This window comes from Anomalospiza imberbis, chromosome 31, assembly GCF_031753505.1.
Source record: "Anomalospiza imberbis isolate Cuckoo-Finch-1a 21T00152 chromosome 31, ASM3175350v1, whole genome shotgun sequence".
Taxonomy (NCBI): Eukaryota; Metazoa; Chordata; class Aves; order Passeriformes; family Viduidae; genus Anomalospiza; species Anomalospiza imberbis.
The window spans coordinates 914770-935545 of record NC_089711.1 but is presented as its reverse complement, the minus strand read 5'-3'; the positions used below and the strand labels follow the sequence as shown (position 1 = coordinate 935545).

Genomic DNA, 20776 nt, shown 5'->3' with positions numbered 1-20776 from the left:
TTCTGCCGAGTTTGTTTTGTCCAGTGCCCAGGCGATGCTTGAGGTGTCTCTGTGCCTCTTGTCCTGGCAGATGCTTGGGAGGGGCTTGGGGGTTGTCCCTGTCCCTGTCACCCCAAGCCATTCCCCAAGGGGTGTCCCTGTCCCTGTCACCCCAGGCCATTCCCCAGGGGGTCTCCATCTCTCCATCGTTCTCACCTCAGGGAATGCCTGGGAGGGTCTCCCTACTTCTCACCCCTGTGCCAGGGGAGTGCTCAAGGGAGTCTCTCTCCCTCTCAGCCCAGGGGGTGCTCGGGAGTTGAAACAGGCTATTTTACAGGGTAAATATAACAGGGTAGAAATCCATTTGTATTTAGGTGAAATGTGCTGCTTTGAATCATTAGTAGCTTGCCAGCATAGGCAAAATACGCTGTTTAGTCTGCTAGCTCTGCTGCTGAAACGTGGATGAAAAATCGATCCCCACAAATCCCGTACGGAGCTGTAGAGACTGTGTGTTTATTGCCGCGCTGGACGCATGTGGGGATCGTTCCCCTTCAAAGGACATGCACGCCCCTGTGTAAGAGACGGTCCCAAGTTCCCCTCATTTTTGCCTCACGTTTGCCACAATGGCAGAGACTGAGATCCTGGAGACCCCTATCGGAGTTCTGGCTTGGAAAGATGGATAATTATTTTTTCAGGTGTATTTGCTGTATCACCACAGACCACCGCTTTGAGCAGGGCCTGGCAAGGAGCGGCTTGTTCTACCTGCTTACACCTGCTTCACAATACCTGCTCAACCCACGAATTTTCCCACCTCTTGGCCAAATGAACTTTCTGGGGTAACTCTGGTGATCTCCCACGGAAGACCCCTCATCTGCCTCATGACCACTGTGATGGATGGAGATTGAAGCCCCTCCCAAAGACTGAGACTCAGACCCCTACCACAGGGAGGAGGGCTGGCCTGATCAATGTGAGATGTTTGCCCAGGTGTGGTCGATGGACCAAGAAGACAATGGCTCTCGCTCACTGCTGATAACATGACCTGTTCCCCTTTGGTGGCTTCAATGGACATTCATTGTCTTTTGCCTGTCCCCCCCTTCCACAGAGGACTATAAATGACCCCTGAGATAATCAAGATTTTGAGATTCTCCCTGATGTGACACGGCTCCTTGGGAGCCACTGCAGGAGCAGCACCCTGGGAGCCTCGGGAATGCCCCTCTGGGATCCACGGCACACACTCCCAGGGGCTGGAATTCCAGTTCCCAGCCAGGAAAAGATGTTCCTGCCCTTGAAGGCAAAGCTCTTACCAAGGAGCCAGAAGCCAAGTGGAGCAAGTTCCTACAGTGACATTTCACTGCCAGCCTTCATAACTTCACTCATAGTTGTTGTAGCTCATGGATTAGGAATGAAATCAGGGCAGGGCCTTTGGTGGGAGCTGCCCTGGATCAAGGGAGACACTGAGAGAGACACAGAGCAGGCAAAGAGAGGCAGGAGAGAAAAGAGGACACAAACACTGAGAAGGTGGCACTCTGAAAACAGAACTGCAACTGACTGAAAAGGAATGGGATGGAAAGAAATAATTTTGTGACTTGTATTTCCAATCAAAATACAATTTCCTCCCTTTCTCACAAACCTCCTCCCGCTGTCATTCAGCAGGGCTGTCAGAACGTTCTTCATTCTGAATGGATGTTCCACGCAGCAGTCACAAAGAAACAGGGAATAGGGACTTTCCTGCTCGTGGGGAGTTTGACATCCTCAGCTGAGGAGAGTAGAAGGCACCAGAAGGAAAGGACAGCTGGGCTTCACCCTTCCTCAGGAAAGAGGCAGGGGAAAAATCTCTTGGCATGTCCGCAGCTGCTCCCACTGTGGGATGTGAAGGCTGATCCCAGAGCCCCAAGGGTCACATTCAGGGCTGCCCGCAGGGAATGCTCACCTGGTATTGAGGGGCAGCGTGGGAGCACCTGGATCTTGGAGAACCCAGCTGCCCCCCATGTTTGGAGGTGCCTGAGGAGGGCTGGGACGATGCCAGGGACATCCTGCAGTGACATCCCCCCTGTCCTGCCCTGCGTGCACTCAGTCCCAAACCTGACCCTGATCCTGGTCTCAATCTCACTCCACATTTAGACACACTCACAGTTCTGTATTTAATCTCATCCCAGTGCCAGACTCATCTAGCCTCAGACCCAATCCCAACTCCAGCCCTAAAGCCAATCCCATGACTAGCCTTAACCCCAATCCCAGCTCTAATCCAAATCTCAGTCCCAACTCCAAACCCAGCCCCAATTCCACCCTCTTCCTAAGTCCTCATCCCAAATCAAATCCCAGGTTCAGCCTTTCTGGGCGTTTGGGGATGTCTCTGTCCCTCTGACCCCGATGACGTTTGGGCAGGGTCACACCAGGGCTGAGAGGGGCAGAGAACCCCCCACCTCACCAGGGATGAGAAGGTTGGAGAGCCCCCCCGCCCTGAGCACCCTCAGAGGTGAGAGGGACACAGAGCCCCTGGTCCCCAGCCCTGCACAAGCATTCCCTGAGGCCAGAGGGATGGAGACCCCTCGAGCATCCCCCAGGGCAAGGGGACAAAGACCCCCGACCATGCCCTGGGCTGAGAGGGACAGAGACTGCCCCGAGCAACTCCTGGCAAAGGGTGAGAGGGAGGGAGACCCCCCAGGTGTTCCCTGGGGTGAGAACAATGGAGACCCCTGGAGAATGGCCTGGGGTGACAGGGACAGGGACACCCCCTGGGGAATGGTCTAAGGTGAGAGAGGGACACCCCCTGGGGAATGGCTTTGGGTGACAGGGACAGACCCTGGGGAATGGCCTGGGGTAAAAGGGACAGGGACAATCCCCCCAAGCCCCTCCCAAGCATCCTCCAGGGCGAGAGGCACAAACTGTCCTGGAGCATCCCTTGGGCACCAGACAAAATAATCTCAGCAGAAATCAAACTTAACTCTGCATAAAATACTTTGATGAATATTTGATATTCCCACATGTCACTTGTGATGGAAACGCAAACAAATCCCAAACATGAACAAACCGACAATAGAAGCAATTCTGTGGCAATTCCAAAATTCATTGGTTCCTGCACAGCTCCAGCTCAGCTACTGGCAGGTTCCGATAAAAGAAAAGTGGAAATTCGGCCCAATACAGATTATTAAAGGGAAGGGAAAGCTCAGTCTACCTGTCACAAAGGTGACAGGGACGAAGAGAAAAATGATTCTCACATTTGGCTGTTGTAGACGCAGGCAAACCCAATAGGAAGAATGAAGATGTCTAATTCCAGTTCAGAAGGCTGAATGATTTCTTTATTATAATTATGCTATAATGCATTAATATACTATATAAAAGAGGATACTAAAAGTACATGCTACTTTCTCTAACTATCATATCTAACTAACTCATTTGGCAAAGCCCCCAAGCCTGTGAAATTGGGACTTATTGGGGAATATAGCTATTTGAGCTGGGCTTCTTGTACGACTTCGTGCAGCCTTGTGTTGCTCACCTTGTGCTGAATGATCCTTGTCAGTCTTGCTGGTATCATTTGCTTCCTTTCCTCCAGTGATTTTAACAAACATTTCTAGGAAGGACAACAAAATATTTTCTTTACACTGGCCACCCACAACAGCCATTTTCCTCGTAAGTTCTCCCAAAAGTCACACTGAAGAAGCTGCATTGAAGTTTCCAAGAGTTCCTCCAGAAAGAGCCAGAACCTCCTGAGAGGAGGGAACCATGCTGTTGTCAAAGGCACTTGGGGTCAGACAACAGTGCCCTGAACTCACTGCACCAAAATAATGTCTCAATCTGGTTAATAAAATTGTTAGAGAGGTGCCTCTGCCCCAATTAAGGTGCTAACGAGACCAATCCCAAGTGGATTTTATTGAACAGTAAATGTGAGGTAGAGGGAGAGATGGAAGAAAGAGAAAAGGGGGGAGAGCAAGGGAGTGACAGGGACAGAGACCTCCCCTGAGGTGGGGCAAGTGTGACATTGTCCACTGTGTGCGGGGCCTTCCCAGGGTGGGGTTTTACACCTGAGCCAGTTTGGGTAAGGGGGGTGGTGTTCAGCCCCCACCCCGAGCAGGGATTGCCTCACTGTTTCAGGGTGCAATGTAAGATGTAACCCAAAGTATGTTTTCAGTCACCATCTTCATAAACTGTGATAAACAGGTGGGGCAGTGTTCTTTATCTCTTCCATGACTCAGCCCTGATAACGCCCTCCAGGGGCTGTCTTCTGTTAATGGGCCATTGAGTGCCACTGCAGGACTGATAAAATTACATCATCCCATTGTGGGATGCTCCACCCAGGGGGAGGAACCAAGCATTCCTACCTGGATATAATCTCACCCTTCCAACACCAGGACCACCTTGCCTACTGGATTCCCAGAGGACAAGAGCTCCGTAACCACCACTGGACCTTCAGAGGAAGACCCATCAGGTGATCCCTTCTACAGGATCACTGCTTTGACAGAATCACGATCATCACTCCAACAGGGCTGGAACCTCCATTTCATCAGACTGCTACCACCACCCTGACCAACGGGGTGTCAGCTTATAACCTGACTCTGTCAGATTAAGCCAGTGTTTCTGTATCATTGCCTTGATATTGATTTTTTTGTATTAAATTGTAATTCTGGCTTAGACTCTCCTCCTGGTTTGCCTTCAAACCAGTACAAAACTCATTGTGCTCATCCCTTGTTTTCCTCCCAAAACAGAATTTTCCTTCTCCAAACCATTGCGAAATGGAGGAGAAGGCTGCGAGGAAGGGGAAGGAGCCCCTGGAAACCCAGGCAGGTGAGGAGGAAGTCACTGCCCCTTTCCCCCTCTCTCCTACTCCATCTCCCAGCCCAGCACGGCCCCCGACTACAGGACAACATCGCTGCCAACGCCATCCTGCCGGGGACGCACTGGGGGGATCTCCTTCCCCTTCCCTATGGCACGGAGGCAAATCCCAACCTCTCCTTGTCCTTCCTCCCCCAGACAAAAAGCTGAGGATGAAGACCAGGACGGACAAATCCCCATGGCAGAACCTCGTGGCAGAGGCCGTTTTGACTGGCTCCATGGCGCAGGAATTCAACGGGGAGGAAAAGCCCTGGAGATCCCACAGGAGGAGGAGCTGCAAACCCAGCCCAGGGTGCTCTGAGGAGGAAAGACCCACCCTGTGCCAGGAAGGTGGACAGAGCTTCAGCCAGAGCTCGGAGCTGGTGGGCCATCAGCAGCTTCATGATGGGGAGAAGCCCTACAAGTGCTTGGAGTGTGGGAAGTGCTTCAGGCAGAGCAACAGCCTAATCTGCCACCAGATGATCCACACCGGGGAATGGCCCTACGAGTGTGGGGAGTGTGGGAAGGGTTTCAGCTACAGATCCAGCCTCATCATCCATCAACGCATCCACACTGGGGAGAGGCCCTACGAGTGTGGGGAATGTAGGAAGAGTTTCAGCCTAAGGTCCCACTTGATCCGCCACCAGAGGATCCACACTGGAGAAAGGCCGTACAAGTGTGGGGAATGTGGGAAGGGCTTCAGCCAGAAGTCCCAACTGATCATCCACCAAATGATCCACACTGGGGAGAGGCCCTACGAATGTCCCAACTGTCAGAAGAGCTTTCAGACCAGATCCATTCTTCTCAAGCACCAGCGGATTCACACCAGGGAGAGGCCCTTCCGCTGCCCCCACTGCAGGAAGGGCTTCAAGCAAAACTCCCATCTCATCAGGCACCAGCACATCCACACCAGGGAGAGGCCCTACACGTGTCCCCAGTGTGGGAAGAGCTTCTCCAGGAGCTCTCACTTGACCAGACACCAACAGAGACACCAGCAAGGGAAGCCCTACAAATGCCCTAGCTCCAGGAAGAGCTTTGTGCACTGCTCCAGCTCCATCCCCCATGGGAGAACCCATGTTGGGAAGAGCTCTGGTGATCCATGTTCCCTGTGATCCATGCTGGGAAGAGATCTTTCCCTTTTCCTGCCCCTGCCAATGACATGGTGTGGGATTGAAGAACATGAGGGTCTGGCCATGGCCCTGTCATTATATTCACTCCCACCTCAGGTCATTGCCAGGGGCAGGAAAGGGACTCTCTCTCTCCCTCTCTGTCCCGGAGGAGAAGGGTGTCCTTTCCAGGCAGGAGGAAATACATGGCCAGGAAGAGCCAGTCAGTTGTGATGTAGTTTTCCCTGTAAATATTTTTTCTTATCCCTTCTGTTATCAGCATTTTTCTGGTCCTGTTTGTTCCTTGTCTCGTCGCTGTTCCCAGTAAATTGTTCTTAACCCAGCCCGGGATCTTTGCCTTTTGTGCTTTCCATGGGAGACAGGAGGGCAGCGAGCAGCAGTGTGGTTTTAGCCGGAGCAGGAAATTGGGGAATCCCATTCCTGAACCCCGGCCCTTGGAAACCGAGCATCCCAGCTGGTCCCAGCCCTGATGACCATGGCAACAGCCTTGGGAGCGGGTCCCTGGCTGGGGCTGGGGGAACCTCTTCACTCTGGTGCCCAGGGACAGGACTGGAGGGAACGGCTGCAGCTGAGTCAGGGCAGGCTGAGGTTGGATCTCAGGAAAAGGTTTTTGGCCAGAGGCTGCTGGGGCACTGCCCAGGCTCCCCAGGGAAGGGTCACAGCTCCAGGGCTCTCTGAGCTCCAGCAGCGTTTGGACACCGCTGCCAGGCCCAGGCTGGCATTGTTGGGGTGTCCTGTGCAGGGCCAGCAGTTGGACTCGAGGATCCTGATGGGCCCCTCCCAGCTCAGCCAGTTCTGTGGTTCTGGGATCCCATGGCCCTGGGGATGGGACTGCCAATGGTTGCCATGGCAACGGGCTCTGGCTCCAGGCCTGAGCTGGTGTCCATGGCAACCACCCCTGGCATGGGGACTCCATGGAGCGGCCCAGGGACGGACCATAGCAACAGGGGCTGGTGATGGTTGCCATGGAAACTGACCATAGCAACAGGGGCTGGTGATGGTTGCCATGGAAACTGACCATAGCAACAGGGGTTCCTGGTGATGGTTGCCATGGAAACTGACCATAGCAACAGGGGTTCCTGGTGATGGTTGCCATGGAAACTGACCATAGCAACAGGGGCTGGTGATGGTTGCCATGGAAAATGACCATAGCAACAGGGGTTCCTGGTGATGGTTGCCTGCTAAGGATCAGATTTTTCACAGGCACTCAGAGGGGTTCCATGGGGACTTTCCAAGAGTCTCCAGGCTGCTCAAGAGCTGGAATGTCCCAGGCAGAGACAGGGGCTCCATGGAGACCTCCCAGGGGTTTCTGGGGATGGGAGAGAGCCGTGTGGTCAGAGGCAGTCACAGCCATCCCATGGTGACATGCCAGGGGACCTTGGGCTGCAAAGGCACCGATCTGTCACAGGCACTCACGGGGCCTCCACAGTGACATCCCAGGAGTCCCCAGGCTGACAAAGAGCCAGGATGTCATGGGAACTCACAGGGGTTCCTGTCATGGGCAGAGTGGGAGCTTCAGGCAAAAGCTTTATTTCCTTATTGGAGAAACTCCTGCTGAGTCTTGAGGTGGAGAAATGACCCCCAACAGCCAACATAGATCCTGAAACCCCTGCAGGACCCCCAGACTTTTAAAATTCCTTCTGAGAAAGGAGACCGGGAGCAGCTGGATCCAATCCCACCTCCAAACTTTATCAAAGGTGTAAAAGATTGGACAGGTGGAATTGAACCTTAATGCAATTTATCCCACAGGATTAACGATGGAATGACAGACATATTTATATAAACAGAGCTCTGATTGTTTCTGATCATGATTAGAAGAAAGATCTTAATCAGACTTACTTTCTCCACAGTATAGAAGTTATAAAAATTATTAGAACCCCAGTGCTCTGGGAAGCAATTTTGAAGTCACCAGGGTCTTGCGGGAGTGGTTTGAGCCCATTGCAGGCAGAGCCTCCTGCTCCAGCAGGAACTGCCTTTCCTGTGCCAGGAGCAGGGCAGGTCCCGCTGCAGGAAAAGCCCCAGGCCAGCCCCAGCACAGGGAAGGCCTCGGGCACAAGGGCAGAGTGCCGTGCTGGGAGCTGTGCCAGTGAGAGCCTGAGGCACCAAAGGCACCTTGGCAGCAGCAGCTGCTTGCAGGGCATGGCCAGAAGCCTCCCTTGGCAAGCCGGCCTGGTGGCCACCACTGCAGAGCTGCTGCCTCAGGGCTCATTTCTGGCTGCCCTCTGGAAAGCCACTTCTGCTCCAGGAGCCTGATGGGGAAGCCATTGTCACCAGCACCTCTGGGACAGGACATTAATGACAAAACTCTTCCTGCCAGCAGAGACAAGGCAGGGGCAGAGGAAAGGGGAGAGCCAGGCCCAGGGGACAGGGCTGGATTGTGGCAGCAGCTCTCTGGCCACAGAGAGAAACAGACAACTTTCCCAGACGTGGTTCTGGGAAAGGCTGTGAGAAGATCAGAGAATAGAATGAGAAACAATTCTTATCTTAACTTGCTGAACCTGGTGTTGTGAACATGTGGAATGTGTTATGAAGATTTGTTTACCAAAGGGTGATTTCTTAATTAGCCAATGGTGATGGTGTTTTAATTAAAGGACCAATTAGGTCCACTTGTAGCGAACTAGGGTATAAAAGGTAGGGGTTTCTTACTAAAAGGAAATACTCAGCCTTCTGTGAATGCATGGAGTCTGTGTCAATTATTACCCAGCCAGGAACCCCTTGCACCAGCACTGCAATGGTGATGGCTGTGAGGTCACTGTCCCTGCAGCAGCCTGGCTGCCCTCAGCAGACATTCTGGCCAGAAGCATTGTGAGGGCACTCAGCACATCAGAGAACCCACACAACAGGAATTCCATCCTTGGGGATGAGAGGGTTTCACTGGGTCAGGTTCCACAAGGTTCCTGCTCTTGGAGCATTCCTGGGATGGGAAATTCACTTCTCTGGAAAAGCAGTTGCAGTTTTTTGCCATTCTCACTGTAAAATATTTTCTCCTTATAACAAGTTTAAGCCACCCTGGTTCAGCTTATAGATGTGAGAAATGATGCTGACTTTAAAAAATTTAGAAGGTTTATTAAAAGCTTATCAAAATACAACAGAAGACTGAATAAGGATGTGAAAAATGAGGTTCAGTCTCCGGGTAAAATTTAAAAGTTTATTAAAGGACAATAGGAGACAAAGGTAATAAAGCAAAGATTTACGGCTGGTACTTGACTTTCCGCCAAGAGCACCCCTGCTATTTCAGAGACGCCCTTTACATACCCTTTCTATTGCATCAGCCTACTGCATATCCATAAACAATGATGCCTATTTAAACTTTTCCCCAAACTAGTTTACATGTTCCAAGAACTATTTAGCACGTCTCCTCCTTGGGTCTGCCTTTTTAGAGCACGCATATTTCCTGGCTGTGGTTTTAGTCTGTTCTTGTATCACCTCCAGTTTGGGCTTTGGTGCATATTTTCTACAGGCAGTGGGTGCTGATAACTGGCATGTCAGCAGCAGAGGTCTCCATCATATGTTCACTGGATGCTATCCCAGACAAGCAGGCAGTTCCATTACCACAAGCATGACTCTATCAGCTATTTCACTACTGAGTTTAGTTAATAGCAGAAATAAAAACTACATCTTTATAGTAAAATTACTTTAACATTATACATATAGCATCCATTTCAATATTTTCAAAAAGCCAGTATTACAATATTTATTTATCCATGTTATATATGACCCTCTTTGCCTGAGTGCAGCCAGTTCTCTGAGCAAAGCAGGCCCCAGGTGAGTGAGGAGAGACAGGATGGGCTTGGGAAATGTGGAGCAAGGTTGTCCACACTGGGTCAGATCTCAAGGAACAGCACCTCTGAGCAGGCCAGAACTCCTTACGAGAGTTCCTGGGGCAGTATCAATCACAAAATGGTGCAATCACATCTTCCCTAAAGAGAACAGTAATAAAATACACTCTTTAAAAGAGAAATGCATATTTCTTAGAAGGCTTTTGAAATAATTCCTCATAACTGCAGCAGGAAACCTTCCTAACCAGACCAGAGGGAAATCAAGGCACACCCTTGGTTTGTTAGGACTTGCTTGATCCAAATGAGCCCCGTGGAGCATTTGGAGCTGAGCCCTGGAACCTCAGGGCCTGAGAGGAGATTGCACAAACCTTTCCAGGAGTCAAAGCCAGAGTAAAAACCCAAAGTTTCTCGATACCTTAATGGGACCCACTGAGGTCCAAACCCAACACAGGCTCCTCATGGATTCCTTGGAGGAGAGAACTGGAGGCCAGGATGGCACAAAAACCTCTCAGAGACTCAAAGTGGCACAAAAACCTCTCAGTGTAGAAAGGAAAACCCAAAGTACCTTAAAAAAGTTGAGTATCCCAAAGCATCAATGAGCCGCACTGAGTGTCAGCACAAAGCTCTCAAGGGACTTCTTAAAGCAGATAATTGGGGCCATGATTGCACAAACCTCTCACAGAGTCTGGATCAAAAGGGAAACACCAAGTACCTTAAAAGAACTGAAGAGCCTTGAAGCATTAATGAGCCCCACTGAGTGTTGTTCCTGACAAAGCCTCTCCAGGGACTAATTACAGCAGATAATTGGAGGCCATGACTGCACAAAACTCTCAGAGACTCCAAGGCAAAAGCCAAAGCCAAAGTGCTTTGAAAAACCTGCAGTCCCTGGGAGCATGAAGGAGCCCCCAGGGCCATTCCTGAGCAAGGCTCCCCAGGGACTCCTTCCAGCAGATCCTTGAGGCCACTGGGATGTGGGCTAGGGGGGATGCTGAGGGCAGGACAAGGGGCTGACAGTGCCCAGCCTGGCTGGGGCTGTGCCAGGAGGCCCCAGTGCCTCAGGACAAGGTGTCTCCTGACAGCCCTTGGTGGCACAGAGCCTGCTGTGCCCCAGGGCACCAGGACTTGGCTTCTCTTTGTCCCCACCTGTCATCAGTGCCTCCAGTTCTCTGCTCTGCCTGGGGCCTGGGGACACTTTCTCAGTCGTGTCCCTCAGTGGGACCCATTAAAAGTCAAAGAAACTTTGGAGTTGGATTCTGACTTGGAGCTCTGGAGAGGTTTCTGCAGCTCCCTCTCAGGGCCTGATGTTCAGGGCCTGAGCACAAAGCCCCAGAGGGTCATTAAAGTCCTTGTGCTGTGTCTGTGCTGCTGAGCTGGGCCGGGCTCCTGGCACAGAGGGTGATCCTGGTAACCAAGGAGAGCTTCAAAAGCACATTTCTCTGGATGAGCAGCTCTTCTCCCAGCCCAGCAGGGCTGGGGCACTGCCTGCAGCCAGCCCGGGCACAGCACAGAGGCACAGAGAGCTTCAATCAGTCAGGGCTGGGAAGGTGCTGAGAAGTGCCTGGGGCAGAATCACTGGCAGCCCTTGGCACAGGAACCTCTGGCTGCAGGACAATGCAGCTGCAGCTCCTGGAGTGATCTCCTACAGCTGGAACATCCCAATGCCCACAGACCCTGTGAGTACAACTCTGAGTATTTCTGGTGCAGGGGAGGTGAAATGCTCATGAAGCCTTGACATGCTGAGGGGTTCTGATCAGTCATAGAATATTTCCAAGACAAGGATTTTGATTAAAATGAGGAGATTTCCTAAGACTTTGTATTCTGTTTCCTACTATTGGAGAATGGCAGGGATGGAGGGATAAATATTAAAGGATGATTATGAATTATTGATAAGAATTTTGAAAGGTGCCTGAGGCATCTGACCAGTTATTTTTAGTGATCAATAGGGTCACAGTAGATCCCTAATGTGCCTTCAGCCACTCTGCCCATGGACAGCACCAGCATCACCTCTGCTGGAGCCATCAGGCTCAGTCTGAGCTGTCCTTGCTCCAAGCTGCAAACAGAACCTGCCCCCAGCCAGTGCCCTGCAAACAGGCAGGGTTCTGTCAGGCCAAGGAGAGTGCACAGAGATTTGGGGTCTGTGAGTGCTGGCAGGGAGAGCTCAGGCACAGGGAAACACCTGCAGGAGGAAAATCCCCAGGAAGCAGAGAGAAGATCAGGGAAGGAGAGAAAGCAAAACCCAGAAATGCTGTGGCATGGAGAGTTTAGAGATGTCCAGAGGATCCCCTCCAGTGCAGCCCCTCCCTCTGAACAAGCCCCCTCCCTCCTGTCCCCCCAGCCAAGCCTCTGCCCTCAGGGCCGGGGCTCCAAGGCGTGCAGCCCCTCCTGTGCAGGCAGAGCTGCAGCAGAGCCGTGGGGCAGCTCTGCAGCCCCGGGCCCAGTTCCCTCTGCAGAGCACAGGGCTGGGAGCAGCTGCCCGGCACTGGGGGCTCTGGGAGGGGGCACAGCTGGCTCAGGGTGACACAGCTGTCCCCAGTGCCTGGCTCTGGGCAATGCTGTCAGTGCAGCCAGGGAAGGAGCTGCATCTCCCTGCATCCAGTGCCATCAGAAGGACACTTGGAAGTCTCCCTGAGATTTCAGTCCAAGCTGGGAGCTCCAATCTAGGATGCAAACCTGTCCTAGAGCATCTCTGAGTTATAAGATTGATGGGGAATGGCAGAGGTGTTCTGACACTGAAAATGCTGCTGGGTTGGTGAAATGAGCAACTTGAGTTCTTGGCTACAAATATGGAGCAGGGCTGTGGTGGATCCATCTGTCTCAGTAGCACCATTGTGTTTTTAAAAGAAACATGAGAGTGTGAACATCCTTCATTTGAAAAAGTGAAAGCCCAGAGAAACTCCAAAGAGAATGAAGTGACAGACCATCTTCCTTCAGTCTCTACTCATAATCTTCCCTCAGGGAACTCTGTTCTACCAGAGGGAGGCAGAAATGTTGAGTGTTTCTGATATCCAAGAATAGCAGGAGAGACATGGGGGGAGCTTAAAATGAAAACCTCTTAACTCTTAAACACAGAAGAGTGTCCGTGTGTGTTACAGAGGAGGGTGTTAGGGAAATGGCTTTGGTTTTGGTTACAGGTATCTCCTCTAACTCTTCTCTGTCCTTTTTCCATGAACAGGTCCCCATGTGCAGCCACAGCCAATGTCCAACAGCAGCTCCATCAGCCACTTCCTCCTGCTGGCACTGGCAGACACGCGGCAGCTGCAGCTCCTGCACTTCTGTCTCTTGCTTGGCATCTCCCTGGCTGCCCTCCTGGGCAACGGCCTCATCATCAGCGCCGTAGCCTGCAGCCACCACCTGCACACGCCCATGTTCTTCTTCCTGCTCAACCTGGCCCTCAGCGACCTGGGCTCCATCTGCACCACTGTCCCCAAAGCCATGCACAATTCCCTCTGGGATACCACCACCATCTCCTACACAGGATGTGCTGCACAGGTTTTTCTGATTTTCTTCTTCCTTGGAACAGAGCTTTCCCTCCTGACCATCATGTGCTACGACCGCTATGTGTCCATCTGCAAACCCCTGCACTACGGGACCCTCCTGGGCAGCAGAGCTTGTGCCCACATGGCAGCAGCTGCCTGGGCCAGTGCCTTTCTCAATGCTCTGCTGCACACGGCCAATACATTTTCCCTGCCCCTGTGCCATGGCAATGCCCTGGGCCAGTTCTTCTGTGAAATCCCACAGATCCTCAAACTATCCTGCTCCAAATCCTACCTCAGGGAAGTTGGGCTTCTTGCTGTTAGTGCCTGTTTGGCATTTGGCTGTTTTGTGTTCATGGTTTTCTCCTATGTGCAGATCTTCAGGGCTGTGCTGAGGATCCCCTCTGAGCAGGGACGGCACAAAGCCTTTTCCACCTGCCTCCCTCACCTGGCCGTGGTCTCCTTGTTCCTCAGCACTGCAGCATTTGCTCATCTGAAGCCCCCCTCCATCTCCTCCCCATCCCTGGATCTGTCAGTGTCTGTTCTGTACTTGGTGGTGCCTCCAGCCCTGAACCCCCTCATCTACAGCCTGAGGAACCAGGAGCTCAAGGCTGCAGTGTGGACACTGATGACTGGATGGTTTCAGAAACATTAAACTGCTGGCCAGTTTCTGTAAATCACTTGTAATAAAAGTCATCTCTGAAACTTCTTGTTGGTTTCATTTTGGAGGTTCTTTTTCTTTGTTTTACTCTTTCAATATTGTCCACAAATAAATGTCATTGTTTGTGCCACTGCTGTCCATCAGTCCCTGCAGGTCCCTTTCTGCCTGGCTGCTGTCCAGCCACTCTGTCCCCAGCCTGTAGCGCTGCAGGGGTTGTTGTGGCCAAAGTGCAGGACCCAGCACTTGGACTTGTTAAACCTCACCTTGTTGGGCTTGGGCCCTGGATCCAGCCTGTCCAGGGCCCTGTGCAGAGCCCTCCTACCCTCCAGCAGATCAGCACTCCCAGCCAACTTGGTGTCATCTGCAAAGATATCCTAGGTTCCATGGGGCTTCACAGTGTCACAATGTTCTCGTTGGTGCCGCAGTTTCACAGTGGCCCCTTGGTTCCATGGGGCCCCAGGGTGTCACAGTGGCCCCATGGTTACATGAGGTCCCACACTGTCATAATGCTCTCTGTGGTTCCACAAGTCCCCTCAGTGTCCCAATGGACTCCTTGTTTCCACGAGGCCACACAGTATCACAACAGCGTTCCAGATTCCTTGAGGCCCCAGAGTGTCACAGTGGCCCCTTGGTTCCACAAGGTCCTGCAGTGTCACAATGTCCCCTTGGTTCCATGAGGCCCCGCAGTGTCAGAACGGCCCCTTGGTTCCACTGGGCCCTGGACTCTCCCAGTGCTCTCCTTGGTTTTGCAATGTCAAAATGGTGAAACCCCTCAGTTCCAGGAGGCCCCGCAGTGTCACAATGGCCTCTGTGGTTCCACGAGGACCCAGTGTCACGGGGCACTCCCTGGTTCCATTTGGCCCCAGAGCACCACAATGGAGCCCTGGTTCTATGGGGCTGCACAGTGTCACCATGGTCCTCTTAGTTCCACGAGGCCCTGCAGTGTCACAATGGCCCCAGAGTGTCCCAATCATCAGAGAATGACAGAATCAAATAGGCTGGAAAAGACCTTTGGGATCATCAAGTCCAAGCAATGCCCTAAAACTGCCTTGTCACCCAGACCATGCCACTAAGTGCCACTGGAGAGGGACAGTGACTCCACCACCTCCCCCCTGGCCTGCCCATTCCAATGCCCACTCACCCTTTCTGTGAAGAACTTCTTCCTGTTGTCCAGCCTAAACCTCCCCTGCTGCAGCTCAAGGCTGTGTCTCCTTGTCCTGCCCTCCAGCAGATCCACACTCACCCCCAGCTTGGTGTCATCTGCACATTTGGTGATGGTGGGCTCGATCCCTTCACCCAGATCATCAGTGAAGATGTTAAACAGGACTGGGCCCAACACAGATCCCTGGGGACAGCACCAGGGACTGGACACCAGCTGGATGCAGCACCATCCCCACCACTCTCTGGGCCCAGCCTCCAGCCAGCTCTTCAATCTCCCAGTGAGGAGGGAACCTGCCCAAGCTGTGGGTGCAGCTTTTCCAGGGAATGCTGTCAGAGACAGTGCCAAAGGCTTTGCTGAAGTCCAGATGGACACATCCACAGCCTTTCCCACATCCACAGCTAGGTCACCTGGTTATAAAAGGAGATCAGGTTGCTCAGGCAGGACCTGCCCCCCTCCTAAATCCACGCTGGCTGGCTCTGATCCCTGGGCCGTCCTGTGGGTGCCCTGTGATGGCACTCAGGGTGATCTGTTCCAGAACCTTGCTGGGCTCTGAGGTCAGGCTGACAGGCCTGGAGTTCCCCAGATCCTCCTCCCAGCCCTTCTTGGGGATGGGCTCACACTGGCACCTCCAGTGCTCTGGCACCTCCCTGGTGAGCCAGGACTGATGGTAAATGGTGGAGAGCAGCTTGGGGAGCTCATCCACCAGCTCCCTCATCCCCCTAGGATGGATCCCATCTGATCCCATACACCTGTGAGCATCTGAGTGGCCCAGCAGGTCCCCATCTGCTTCCTCCTGGATTACAGGGGGCTGTTCTGCTCCCTGTGCTCATCTGCCAGCTCAGGAGAACTCTTGTCCTGAGGACAACCTCTCCATATATTGAAAACTGAGACAAACAAGGTGTTAAATAGTTTGGCCTTTCCATTATATTTAATTACTCTATTTTCCACAGCATCCAATAAAGAGTAGAGGTTCCCTTTATACCATATTATTCTAATCATTTATTCATATAAACATTTTTTTATTATTTTTCACAGAAGTGGCCATGTTAATCTCTAATTAATTGAGATTTCACCTCTTTCCTTTTTTTTCTGCATGACCTAACATCATCCTTAAACACTTGCTAAGTTGCCTGACCTTCTGTCCAAAGTCAATGCACCCTCTTCTTTCCCCTGAGTTCCCACAAAAGCTCCATGGGCAGTCAGAGCAGTAATTTTCCTCACCAGCTCATCTTTGGCCACACTGGGACAGGCTGCTCCTTCCCCCTTAAGATTACTTTCTGGAAATGTGTCCCTCCTTCCTGGACCCCTTTGTTTTTAAGGGCTGTTTCCCATTAAAAAATCAGTACCTGATTCGGTACTCCCCAAATCTGCATCCTAAATAGGCCAAAGTCTGCCCTTCCTAATTCCAGTGTGGCAGTTTTGTTGCTGCCCCTCCTTCTTTCACAGAACATTGAAAACTTGATTATTTCATGGTCACTGTGCCCCAGGCAGCCTCCGACCCCCACATCTGCCACCAGCCCTTCTCTGTTTGTGAGCAGCAGGAGACAGAGCTTTCCTTGGCAGTGGAGTGTTACCAAAAATTCGGTAAAACAGAAAACTCCTTCACACCAATGCAGCATTAAGAAGCAGCATTCTTTATTCAGCTGGGTGCACGGGGGATAGCTCCTCCCAAAGCCGAGCATGCTGAGTGCAGGAAACTTTCTGTTCATATTCTGTATTTTGCACACATATTCACTGATTGTCCTGGACTAAACACACATCTGATAATCATTTCCCCAAAATCATTAACATATTTCCCCTCCCCTTCACCCATGCTCTCTTCTGTCCTGGGGGTCTCTCTGGTGGTCCCTGGTGGTCGTGGACCCCAATGTTCCAGGGGGCCTGGCTGAGCTGGCAGGACACTGAGGCTGGTGAACTTCCAGTTCCCCTTCTAACACAATGGGCATTGTGTGGTTTCCATAGGCCTGGGGTTTTGGAGAACAAGCTCCAGGTGTCAGCTCAACTGATGGAGACAATTTATCATCTGGTAACATGAGGTCACAGAGTGATCTATGACATCACATGAGTGATCTATGATGGAATGGTCCATGACATCATAGAGTGGTTTATATGAGGTCATCGAGCAGCTACAGCATCATAGATTGCCTCTGTGACCTCTCAGAGATGGCTGTGACATCCCAGAGCAGGCTGTGACATCACAGAGGGGCTGTGTGACATCCCAGGAGGACTGTGTGAGGTCACTGGGTTGGTCACTCTGCCCCAGCTCCCCCTCACAGTTTCTCCCAACAAGTCCAATGCTGTTCATGCCCAGTGGGGTCCCTGTCCCCCGGTATCCCCCCGGTCCACCTGGAGCCACAGCCCCCACCAAAGGATGTTTTACAGGATCCACTCCTAAGCCTGACATGGGGAAAAGGGGCCAGGGCTGTGTGACCAGGACATCAAGGATGTGGATTATCCAGGTCCCTGTGGCCTGGGTTGGGTTCCCAGGGCAGGAAAGATGTCTGGTAGCTGGAGCAGGGTTAGGGAAGGGCCTCCAAGGTGGGGCTGGAGCCCTTGGGCTGTGAGCAGAGGCTGAGGGAGCTGGGCTTGTCCAGCCCAGAGCAGGGAAGGCTGAGGGGCTCCTCATCCCAGCCTGGCAGTGCCAGTGAGGAGGGGATGGAGAACACAGAGCCAGGCTCTTCACCGGGGGGCCTGGTGGGAGACAAAAGGCAATGGGTGGAAGGGGAAAGAGGGGAGATCAGCCAGGCCAGGAGGAGATGAAATGAGTCAGGCTGGTTTCAGCATTTCCTCAACACCAAAAGCAGCCTGACCTCCCTTCTCCATCCACCACTGACAGCTTTGCAAATCAGGAATTGTTTGAGATGTTTTGCCCCCATTCCAGGATGAGCATCCTGATACAAGAACTTAATTGTGTTTATTTCTATCACAGAACCACATTTGTCTAAAATCAATTTTAATATGGAAATCACTTGTGGATGCTGGACTCATCAGACGCTGCTAGGACGTTGCACATAGCTCAGGGAAGAGTGTGATTGTTATTAAATTGTGTCCTGTTCAACCATGGTCTGTTGGCCATGAAGAGAAACTTTCTGTGCCTCTGAGTCTCACCAGGTCCTGACCCCCAAAGGACACAAACCTGATGAGTTGTGGCTCCCAGTCCAGTGGTGGCACTTGGACCTCCCTCCATCCCCAGAGCAGAGCTCCCTTGTCCCAGAAAGTCCCTGGCAATGCAGGGATGAAGGAAACAGGACAGGCTGTGGGGATCAGGGGCAGGGCACAGCCAGGGATTTGGGGTGGTTGTGAGCCCAGGGCAGGACCCGGCCCTTGGTGAACCTCATCCAATTGTCCTGGGCCCATGGCTCCAGCCTGTCCAGATCCCTCTGCAGAGCTTCCTGCCCTCCAGCACAGCCACACTCCCACCCAGCTTGGGCTCACCTGGAAATGACTGAGGGTGCCCTCGATGGCCTCGTCCAGATCAGCAATAAAGAGATTTCACTGACCCAGCCCCAGTCCTGAGCCCTGGGGACACCCCTGGGTGTGACTCCATTCCTCAGCTGCTCTGAGTGCCAGGGGTTGGATGAGGGGAATGGTGGGGAGGGGTTGGGGACAAAGTGTTATTGATTGTCAGCCATGAAGGGTCTCGATTTTCACATCTATTCAGACTGCATTAGGAGGTGCTGGGGGTCAATATCAATTGGACATTGCTGATATTAGTCTATAAACATGAAAAGGAAACTGGACAAACTATTTCAATATAATCTATTCACTTTGAATACACTTCTGAAATCTGTCTAATTAACCACAGAAGAATTGAAAGCTACCATAATTCCCAGCGGCATTTTTTGTTTGGGAGTTTTAAACAAATCACTGTATTCCTTAACTGAAGAGCTCAAGAGAGATGAGGCCTCTGGAGTAGTGAAATTCATCAGCAACCTCCAAGTGGCTGAGGATCCATCCCCATCAGAGCAGCAATGACCAGAAATGGGCACAGTTTTGTGGCTGCCCCAGCTCTGGGATGAGCCCTGGGCCTGGAGCAGGAGCAGCTCTGGAGGGCCCCAAGGCCGGGCTCTTGTGCTGGCCTGGGCAGATGGGATGGCAGCAGGGGCTGCAGAGCTCTCAGCACCTCAGCCCGAGGGGAGCAGGGCACCCAGGGAGCCTCCTTTGGCCTTGGCCAAGCCCCTTCCCCCATGGTGGGGCTGAGTCCTGGCTGAGCTGCAGCTGCTGCTGTGCCCTGGCCAGGGGCTGAGGCCGTGGGGCCAGTGGCCAGAGCAGCCTGGGCTGAGCAGAGCTGTGGGGCCAGAGCCGGCTGGGCTGTGCTGGGGAGAGGCCCTTGGTGCTGCACAGAGCTCAGGGCAGCTGGCAGAGCTTGCAGGGAGCTGGGCTGGGCTCAGAGAGCCTGGCACAGAAACCATCAGTGTCCATCCCAGCCTGGCTGAGCGTGCAGGGCAGGACTCAGCCCAGGCCTTGTGGCAGCAAGGCCGGGCACAGACAAGGAATTGCTGAGCATGGCCTGCGCTGGCCAGGGCTGACTGTGCCAAAGGCAGAGCTCAACTGCCCTTGGTGGCTGCAGGAACACTCAGGAGCCCAAAGAGCCTCCATGGCTGTGCTGGAGACCAAGGCTGGAGCAGGGAAATGCAGGGCTGCTGCGCCATGGGGAGGGCATTGAATTCCAGCACACAGCTCAGCTCTCTGATGGTCCCGGCACCATGCTGGGCCCTGTTTCAGGCTGGAGCAGAGCAGACGTTGATGGCACAGGAGCCCTGCGGGGCTGGCAGGGACCTGCAGCTTGCAAGGTGCTCTGCTCTCCCTCAGCTCCTCTCTGAGAGATCCAATCCCAGCTCGGCACCTCAGGGCACAAGTGGCACTGCCTGGTCATGGGCACACAGCTGATGTCTGCCTGGAAAGGGGCAGAGGTTTTAGTACTTGTACATTTCATATTATACAAGCACATTTTTAGTATCTGTGTCACTTCAGTACTTTTAAGAAACAGCAATTTTCTGATGTACCAATGGCAGAAGGAGAAGAAATACTGATCTTCCCATCTCCTTGAGTCACCAATATTCTGTTTATTCTTTCCTCTCCCTCTTCCTTCAGGTGTTTCCAGTTCTCCTGTTGAAATGGCCATGTCTAAGGACATCTCTGCACTAGACCAGGTGGATCTATGTACTTCCCGTTGCGCCCAGATTTCCCCCTCCAGATGCTTTCTGGTCATTCAAATGTCTCTCAATGGACTGGTTCCACGCTTTGCACACCAGGGAGTGGCCCAATCTTTCTGAAGTTCAAATAAATATTAATTACATCTTACTATTTTTAAATCTATAATAGAATTCCATTTTCTTGTGTCTTTGTCTAAAACTGTTCCTGTACAGAAGTTCCTTGGGGATGGGGGACATGTCAGATGCTGCTGGGACATCACAGAGAGCTGAGGGAAGAACTGTGATGGTTATTAAACTGTTCAAATGTTCAGCTTGTGTTTGTTGGCAAGAAACCTTTCTGTGCCTCTGAGTGTCACCACCCCTGAGCCCAAAGGACACAAACCTGATGAGTTGTGGTTCCCACTGCAGGGGCACTTGGACCTTGGCTCTGCACAGGAGAGCTCTTCATCCACTTTCCCTCTTTTCCTCCCTCTGGGCATGGAGGGAGCTCCTGACTTCAGCCTGTGACTCGTGTGTGCGAAGAGCAAATCTGGGCAGAATCAGGGCAGGGAGGGGTTGGGGGGCCTTGGGATCTGTCCTGGGCACAGAAGGTGTTTTCCATTGCTCTGAGACTGTCTGCTGTGAAAAGTG

At 52.4% G+C, this 20776-nt stretch overlaps 1 pseudogene; it reads left to right on the top strand.

The window, feature by feature from the left end:
• Positions 1-6529, top strand: part of LOC137463880 (zinc finger protein 271-like) — a 40193-nt pseudogene extending 33664 nt beyond the window's left edge.
• The last annotated feature ends 14247 nt before the right edge of the window (positions 6530-20776 follow it).